The sequence below is a fragment of the Grampus griseus genome (genome assembly GCF_964374135.1).
Source record: "Grampus griseus genome assembly, chromosome: 4".
Lineage (NCBI taxonomy): Eukaryota > Metazoa > Chordata > Mammalia > Artiodactyla > Delphinidae > Grampus > Grampus griseus.
Window position 1 is genome coordinate 42523299 of NC_138997.1, and position 8356 is coordinate 42531654.

Genomic DNA, 8356 nt, shown 5'->3' on the forward strand with positions numbered 1-8356 from the left:
AGGCAAGTGGAGAGGGAAGGAAAGGGTGCAAAAGTAAATATAACTTTATATTCCTGGAAGAAATAGACCCCAGCGTAAAGACACCAAACTTTAAACCTGTTCATGCGCTAGTAGGGAGGCCTCTTTGGAAGAAACGGGAGTCCCGCCCTCACCCTACCCCAGCCCTCTCCTCCTTTTCTAGACCCAAACAGGAAAAGCTAAAAATCACTGGAGACTCTCCACTTAATAAGGGAGAAGTCTTTGCTTGAGGCCACTGGGTTTGTCTCAGAGCGGATCTCTCCACTCTGCAGGCACCGCGCGCTTTTACTTAACCCCTTTCTGCCCGGCCGGCGGCAGCCTCCATCAGCCTCTGCGGACAGCGCCCACCCACACAGCAGTCCCAGACGTCCGTCAGTCGGCTCCTAAGGCTAATTTATTGGCCCGACCCTCCATTATCTTTTTCGATTTCCTAATTAATCAAAGATAAAAGGCAATGGTGCAAATTACGATTATGAGGGAACTGGAAGACCGTTTTGAATAAAATGGAGAAGGGGAACATGATTGATTGAACGGCAGGAGAGTGGATAGTGAAATCTCAAGTGCGAGGAACAGGTCTCAGAGGGTGAAACTCTGACCCCTCCGTCTTGCTAGCTGACCCCTCCGCCTGCCCTAACACCGTCGCAACAGGACAGCCCCAAATGAGGTCACTTGTGTCCGAAGCCTTCGGAGGAAAGAGAACTGGGTTTCCTCTCGGGGGTCCAACCTCACTAGGCGCCTAACGCCTAGCTAACTCTACCCCACCCCTCCCACCATCCAACACACACACACACACACACACACACACACACACACACACACACACACACTCCGCAGCCACCCCTGAGGAATTTCAGGACTCCTGGCCGGCGATCCCATTCCACAGCAGCAGCGCCTTTTGACTGAAATGCACCCCATTATTGCGACACTGCGCCGCGTCTCAAGTCTCTCACGGTTTTCCTTCTCTTTGAATATTCCTCTAGCGAGGCTAACTCTTGGTGAAATTGCAGGAAAACAAGTCTAGTAGGTCAGAGATTGCATTTGCTCGTGTAAGGGATTAATAGAGCCCCTGTCTGATGCTGCTTTCCAGAATTACGTTCGGGATTAAAAGGCAGACACGGCACGGCACACATTTTGCATTCTCTGGTGGTTGTGATTAATGTTTCCGAGGGGATTTGTACTGGGAGCTTACGGAACGTGCTCTCGGGGGTCTAATGCCCGACGACCGAGAGCAGGGACGAGCGGAGGGTCTGTGGGCACGCGCCAGAGCACTGGGGGATTAGAGGGGACGTCAGATGGGCGCGCGACGCCAGGCACCGCGGCCTTTTAGCGCCTTCCTCCCTCTACCCCATCCCAGCACAACTGCTACGGAGGACCGCAGTGAGGACTGTCCGGGAAGGCGGACTTTAGGTCTTATAGGGGTCTGTGTAAGGGAAAATGCCCTCGAAGTGTCCTGACTCTGGCGTGGGAGAAGGGTGCTCAGTACCAGGCCGCTGAACTTCATACATCCCTCCAGTAAAGGGAATTACGAGCTCCGCGTTCAGGTGAAGCGCTGCTCCCAAACGCAGCCCCCCCACCCCGGTCCCCCAGTCAAAGAGTCTCCGGGCCCAGGCCAGGAAGAGAGTAACCTCAACCCCAGGAGCCACCACTCTCAGAGCTGCTTTCGGGGAAAGCCGGGAGGCACCCGTGGAGAGGAGCCAGAGCCTAGGCACGAAATACATCCCCCTTCCCACCGCCCCAGGGGGCGCACAAACGCTGACCGCGCGGTTGGAGGGACCAGGGAAGGAGAGGGAAGGTCCAGGATGCAAGGGGGCAGGCGGGGAGAAAGAAGGGAACCTGGCAAGCAAGAGAAAAAGAGAGGCAAATAGGAAGCGCGAGAGAAGAGCAAAGGGAGGAGAGCGGAGAAAATGGGGAAGGGGGTGGTCGCAGTTGGTGGGCATTACCGCTCTCCGGCAGAAGGGGGCACCTTTCCGGCCCGAACAGCTTTCCACTGGGCTGGGGCGGGATGCCCAGGCGGAGCCCTCCCTCGGGCCCAATCTCCGGGGTGCTGGGCGCCCCCTCCTGGCGGCTGGGCGGCGCTCCCGGCGGTCCAGCGGGTGCTCGGGTCCCGCGCCTGCTCGGCCCCCGGCGCCGGGGACGTGGAGGTGGTGCCGGGAGGAAGGTCGGGAGACGGAAGGGGGTGTGAGGGTGCTGAGGCGGCGGGCAGGCTCACTTCCCCGCACCCTCCCCCGCGGTCTCCTCACCTGGGGCCTGCAAGACTCTTTCCCTGCGGACGCGGCTCTTGCGCGCCCCTCAGCGGCCCGGCTCCCGCACCATTCCGAGCCGGCGGAGCATCCCGCCCTCCTCGCCGAGCGGTCGAGGTCTCAGCCGCAGCAGCTGGGAGGGAGGGAGCGACCGCCGGCTGCTGCCGGGCGGCGTCTAGGGGCCGCGAGCCGAGCGCGAGGAGCCGCCATCTGGAGCCTCGGCAGCGGGCGGAGGTGCGGGTACAAGGGAAGGGGCCTAGAAGCTCGGCCAGAGGCGCTCAAGGGGCCCGGGTCCGAGCGTGGGAGCGGATGCCTGGGGGTGTGGGGGGAAGGTGTGTGTGAGGAGCTATGGCCCCTGGGGAGGAGGAACAGGCGTCTGCCCCCTTTAAGCGCCCGGAATTCCGGGTCAGTACCGACCGGCAGGTCTAACAGAAAGAGCGGGGGCCCCGCGTGGCAGTCCATCCTCCTACCAGCTATTTCGCCTTGGCGGGTGGAGAGCTGTGTGTGTGTGTGTGGGGGGGGAACCAAAACACTCCTAGACGCGCACATACCCGCTGCCCGTCAGAAGTGGTTTTCTCATTTCCCTTTCCTCCCACCTTGTCCATCCCACTCCAGGAAACAGTCCTCTCCACACGGCATGGATTTTTGGACACCTCCACGTTACTTCAGACAACTACTTAAGCCAGAAAGTGGGACAGACACTGACAGGATATCACCCCTGGGGATAAATACCATCTAGTTTCCGGTGGACGGTAGAAAAGGAAGGGGGAGGGGTGAGGGGAGCTCATCCTTGTACTTTTAGCGTAGGGAAGGAGAGGATAGGGTGTGTCCTTTCTCCCCTCTCCTTTTTTCATTTCAGACCCTCCAATGTTTTTATATCTTTAACTTAAAAAAAAAATTCCCCTTTCCTAAATTTATATGGTGGCGGGGAGCAAACTCATGGAAGGGGAAAGGTGATGAGTGTGGGAGAGAGCCAAGGGAGCCGGTCAAACGGACTCAAGCTCTCCAGCTTCGGGGCTATCGCTGAGGGAGATGCCCTCAGCCACAGGTTTTAGCTCAATGTAGGGGGGACTGATTGGGTGTATGGGTGGTGGCGGGAAGTCTGGATTAAAAAAAAAAAAAGGTATACCCACTCCCACCTCAAGGCATTCTCACTCCCACCTCAAGGCATTAAAAGACCCCCCCCCCCCCTCGCCCCAGCTGTCTCGTGTCCGGCAGAATGGCATTATGTAAAAGATCTGGCATGTCACCCAGTGGCACATCTGGTAGGTGTAGATGACATTCATTAGCACAGGGCTTCTACTCTGCAGCATGCCAAAGCCCTGACAGAGATGCCCGCTGCCAATCATTCATTCGCTGCCAATCCCAGAGCGGGGACGGGCGGGATGGCTCCCTTCCACCCTGGCACCAGGACTGGAGCAAACAATGTGTTGAGATACGAAGAGACGAAAGCGGAGCTGAGGATGCGCGGCACCCAACAGATGTATCCCGTGAGGAGATAACGGTGCGAAGAGTCATTTAGCAAGAAAGCATATGCAGGATCTCAGGAGGGAGGCATGGGCAGGGGTCTGCCTGCCCAGGGATGAGCTCAGGCAGGGGCAGGGGAACCCCTTCACAACCTCAAAGTTGAAGTTGCTCCTCTAAAAACACACAAAGATCAACCGCCTACCACCTTAACTGTAAGACCTCTTTCTCCCTTCCACCCTCTCTCTCTCTTTCTCTCCCCACCCCTGCCCCACCCCATGTGTACCTCTGTTTATCTAACCAGCTCTGAAAATATGAACTTCTCTGTTCTCCTCAAGGCTTTCTGATAACTGATATAAAGAGCACCTTTCCATTTTTAATGTTGCACAGTCCTCTTTGCCTTGTAATTTGAGGAGGGAGGGAGGCTGTCAGGCTATCTTTACTGCATTTGAAACGGTAAAGTGTGTTTGGGGGACTAAAGTGTTGCATATGTTAACAACATGAATGAAAGAAAAAGTAAAAGTCTTATTTCAATTCCTAGCCTTTCAAAGGAGTTAGAGACGAACAAGGGAAAGCAAGGGAATTTTTAAAACAGCGAAGGATGGATAAAGATAAAATCTAGGATAGAAGTTGCCTCTGAGGTTGTTCTTTTTCTTAGGCTGGGTTGTGGTTACCTAGGTAGTCAGTGTATTGTTTTTCTTTATGTCATGCATATATTTTATAAATATTCTTTTTGTCCATGCAATATTTAGTAAAACAACAACAAAACTCAGAGGTTTGAGGGCTTGTGGAACTCAGTGTTTAACTTGAGTATATTCTTTATTGAATACATACATGTATATATATAATGTATAAAATTATAATACTCTTTTTAGTATAAATATACTATGAAAAAATTGGGGTATTCTTATACTGGCTCATGGTCACAAGATGACTGCTATAATTCCAGGCATCACACCATTGTTTTAAGCATGAAGAAAGGAACAGGGCAAAGAAGAGTAGTTCTTTCCATTTATGTGAAGGAAATACGTTCACTTTTTATTAGCCAGATTTGGGTCACCTGGCCACAGATACCTGCAGAGAAGTCTGGGAGAACTGACCTTTAAAATGTAAAAAGATAGGGATAAGGTTGTTGGAAATAGTTGTCGAGTTGCAACCAAGGGTGTCTGGCAAAAAAACTCAAGGCGAAGAAGACAATGCTAGCAGCAGACAAGAGTAGATGATCAAGTTTTATCATATTGCTTTAAATAAAAGTCTTTTCTTTTCACTATAGTCATTAAAACTTATCAGTCAGGGATACTGTACTTAAATTTTGCAATTTCTTTGTAAATTTCATCAAATTCTATTTCAAAATAAGGGCTCAAGCTTAATCAATATGAGACAGCAGACATAAAATCTGACATATCTAAATAAAATTAGTTTTTTGGAAGAAAAGTATAACTAGAACTTTCTTACAAATCTAAATGAAACAAGGAAAATGGCTCTTGTTAGAAGGACTAGAGTTTTGATCCCAGCACTGCATCACTAGATGTGTGACTTTGGGTATTTTACCTGTTTAAGTCTATGTCCTTATCTGTAAATGGGTTAATAATGTTAATAATGCCTTGCAGGGTTACAGTGAGACTTAGAAATAATGAAAGGTTTTTAAATGTAGTCATTGTTAGGGACCCAGCAGGAATCAGAATTTAGTCCAAATGGATCGTATGAAGAGACTACTTAAAAAGATGTGGGCACAGTTATGGGAACAAATGATCTGATGAAGCACACAGAAAGCACCACAAGAAGCTCTTAGGAGAGGAATTAGTGTTTCTAGAGCCCAGTAAGGACTGGAACCTTGGAGGAAGGGCTCAGTGAGAGTCATAGGGATATAGCTTCTGCCAGAGAGGCAGTGGCATAGCAAGGAGGGAGCAGGGATGAAACACCCTATCTTTCTCTTTTCACATCTTCCAATTTCATGTTGATGTCTTTCATTGGCCAAACCCAACTGGAAACTAGCTGGCAATGGACTGGAGCATGATGATGAATCTACATGGGTCAGCTCTTAAGGACCCCGAGTCAGGCATAGAAGGCTGGAGAATGGGTCTTGGGGAGACAAATGGAGAATAATCAGCACAAAACTATTATTATTCATCAAAAAGGTTGTCTGAGAACCCTCCCTGCAAACATCTTTTCGAAGCACAATTCCAACTGGAGGTAAAAACTTAACAGGCTTTGTAAACCTAACCATCCAAGTTTTTAAGAATCATCTCTCAGAGCACTTTGGCTGAAAGTTCCTACTAGCACTCATGAAAGATTTCTAGAGCTCTTGGCAGTCTTTGCAAGCCAGGACCTGGAAGAATTTCAAAGTACAGCCTATTCACTTCCTTTGGGCATCCCCAGGTCTCTCATCATTTTGTGGCTTCCTGTTTTGGGATCAGTCTTGCTGGGCCTGGTTAGTCACTTGCTGACTGTTGCTTTCAAGGAAGTCAGCCAAGATTCAGCAAAAAGTGACTACTTCATAACAAATCAACCCCACAGCAATAGGAAATCCTATTAATGCCTTTTCTTGAGTTCAAAGTCTGTGTGGACTTCAGACTGAAGTAATTTTTCCTCTTTCCAGTTTTGCCGTCCCTATCCTTTCCTCCTATACTTGAACTAACCCGTAGTCAAAATGATGAAAAACAGTGGAAAAGAAACATATTGTCTTTTCTAATTGTAGATAAAAATTATAACTAATAACAGAGTCTTGAGTGTTCCCTCTAAATATTAGCACAATCAGAAACCTCATTTATGAATTTCCTAGACACTAAGAGTTTAAAAAATTGAGAGGCCTGATATAAAATTAGCAATCACTGTTTTTTTTTTTTTTTGGTACGCGGGCCTCTCACTGTTGTGGCCTCTCCCGTTGCAGAGCACAGGCTCCGGACGCGCAGGCTCAGCAGCCATGGCTCACATCCCCAGCTGTTCCGCGGCATGTGGGATCTTCCCGGACTGGGGCACGAACCCGTGTCCCTTGTATCGGCAGGCAGACTCTCAACCACTGCGTCACCAGGGAATCCCAGCAATCACTGTTTTAATGGAGAGAAACAAATTAACTATAGAAAAACTGAAAATTAAGAGTGAGCAGCAAAGATGAATAATTTTGGAAGTACCATATACAGCTAAACAATGAATATAACTGAAACAGACCAACTTCTGGCATGACAGCATGGGGAACTCTGTTGACTGATTCATGTAAAGCCTCTGAAAATGGTCCTAAAGGCAAACAGCAAATGAAGAAATACCTATTCAAGAAGATCTATGACAATTTGGTAAGAAAGATGAGAGTCTGCGGTATTTGAACTAAGACCACTCCCTTCCAAACCCCCCTCTCGACTCACTGAGGCACAGACTCAACTCTGGACTGCTGCAGCCAAGAACACAGGACTCCCTCTATCCCCCAGGTCCCAACTGGAGGATTTTCTTTGCAGTAGGGGTAGGATCCCTGTTTCTGCCTCTAGCTGCCTGTTGCTGAGGCTAGATCTCAGGTGAGTGTGGTCAGGAGATGGCGCTTCCTTCTTCTGCCCAACCCTTACTTGTGGAATGAAGGTTCTCCTTTGGGTGTGTGGTGCCTTGAGAATCCTGGGGCACAGCCATCCCCTACCCCAGTCTTTGAGGCAGAGATTCCATGCCAGGAGAAGCGAGCTGAGAGGACTGCCGGCTGCTGCCATCCCCACCACACCCCCACTCCTCCACTAAGTGCTCAGCTCCTAGAACAGGGGTGTCACTCAGAGAGAAGCTTGTCACTGTTCCCACCCCCAGCTCCAGAGCCCTGGCTCAGAATTTTGCCTTGGGGTGGGGGTGGGGGGAGGGAATTAGGTCCTGAAGCAGATAGCTCCTAATCTTTTCCTGAAAGAATTGACTTCATTTGCAGCAGAGTGGTGAAGTTTAAACCTAAGGCCTACTTTCAGGAACAGTAGAGGTTGTGGTAAAAGGCAGTTGGGAGGAGATCTGTGAATCTGCTGAAGATGAAGCCTGGATTGTAAGCCAACTAGTTTGTGTGAGCGAACTTGGAAATAAGAGCTGTAAGTAATCCTTCTGGGGTTAATAAAAATATCAAACATTGACCTCAGAAACTGTTCCATCTAAAGAGCCACAGTGTGATTGGGTTAGTTTTAAGAGGAACTCTGCCCCTGGGAACTGTTAGTTTGTTTGTTTTTCAAAAAAATTTCCCCCAGCTTTATCGAGGCGTCATTGACAAATAAAATTGTATATAAAGCGTACAAGGTGGTGATTTAATATATGTATACTTTGTGAAATGATAACCACAGTCAAGTTAATTAAAGTATTCATCACCTCATAGTTACCTTTATTTGCTGAGAATGCTTAAGTTCTACTCTCTTTGCAAGTTTCAAGTACACAGTACAGTATTATTAACTATAGTCACCATGCTATACATTAGATCCTCAAAACTTACTCATTATAAAACTGAAAGTTTGTATCCTTTGACCAATATCTCCCCATTTCCCCCACCCCCGACCCCACAGCCCCTGGAGACCACTGTTCTATTTTCTGTCTCATATGAGTGTGCAACTTCATTTTTAGATTCCACATATGAGTGAGATTGTATGGTATTTGTCTTTCTCTGTCTGGTTTATTTCACTTAGCATAATGTT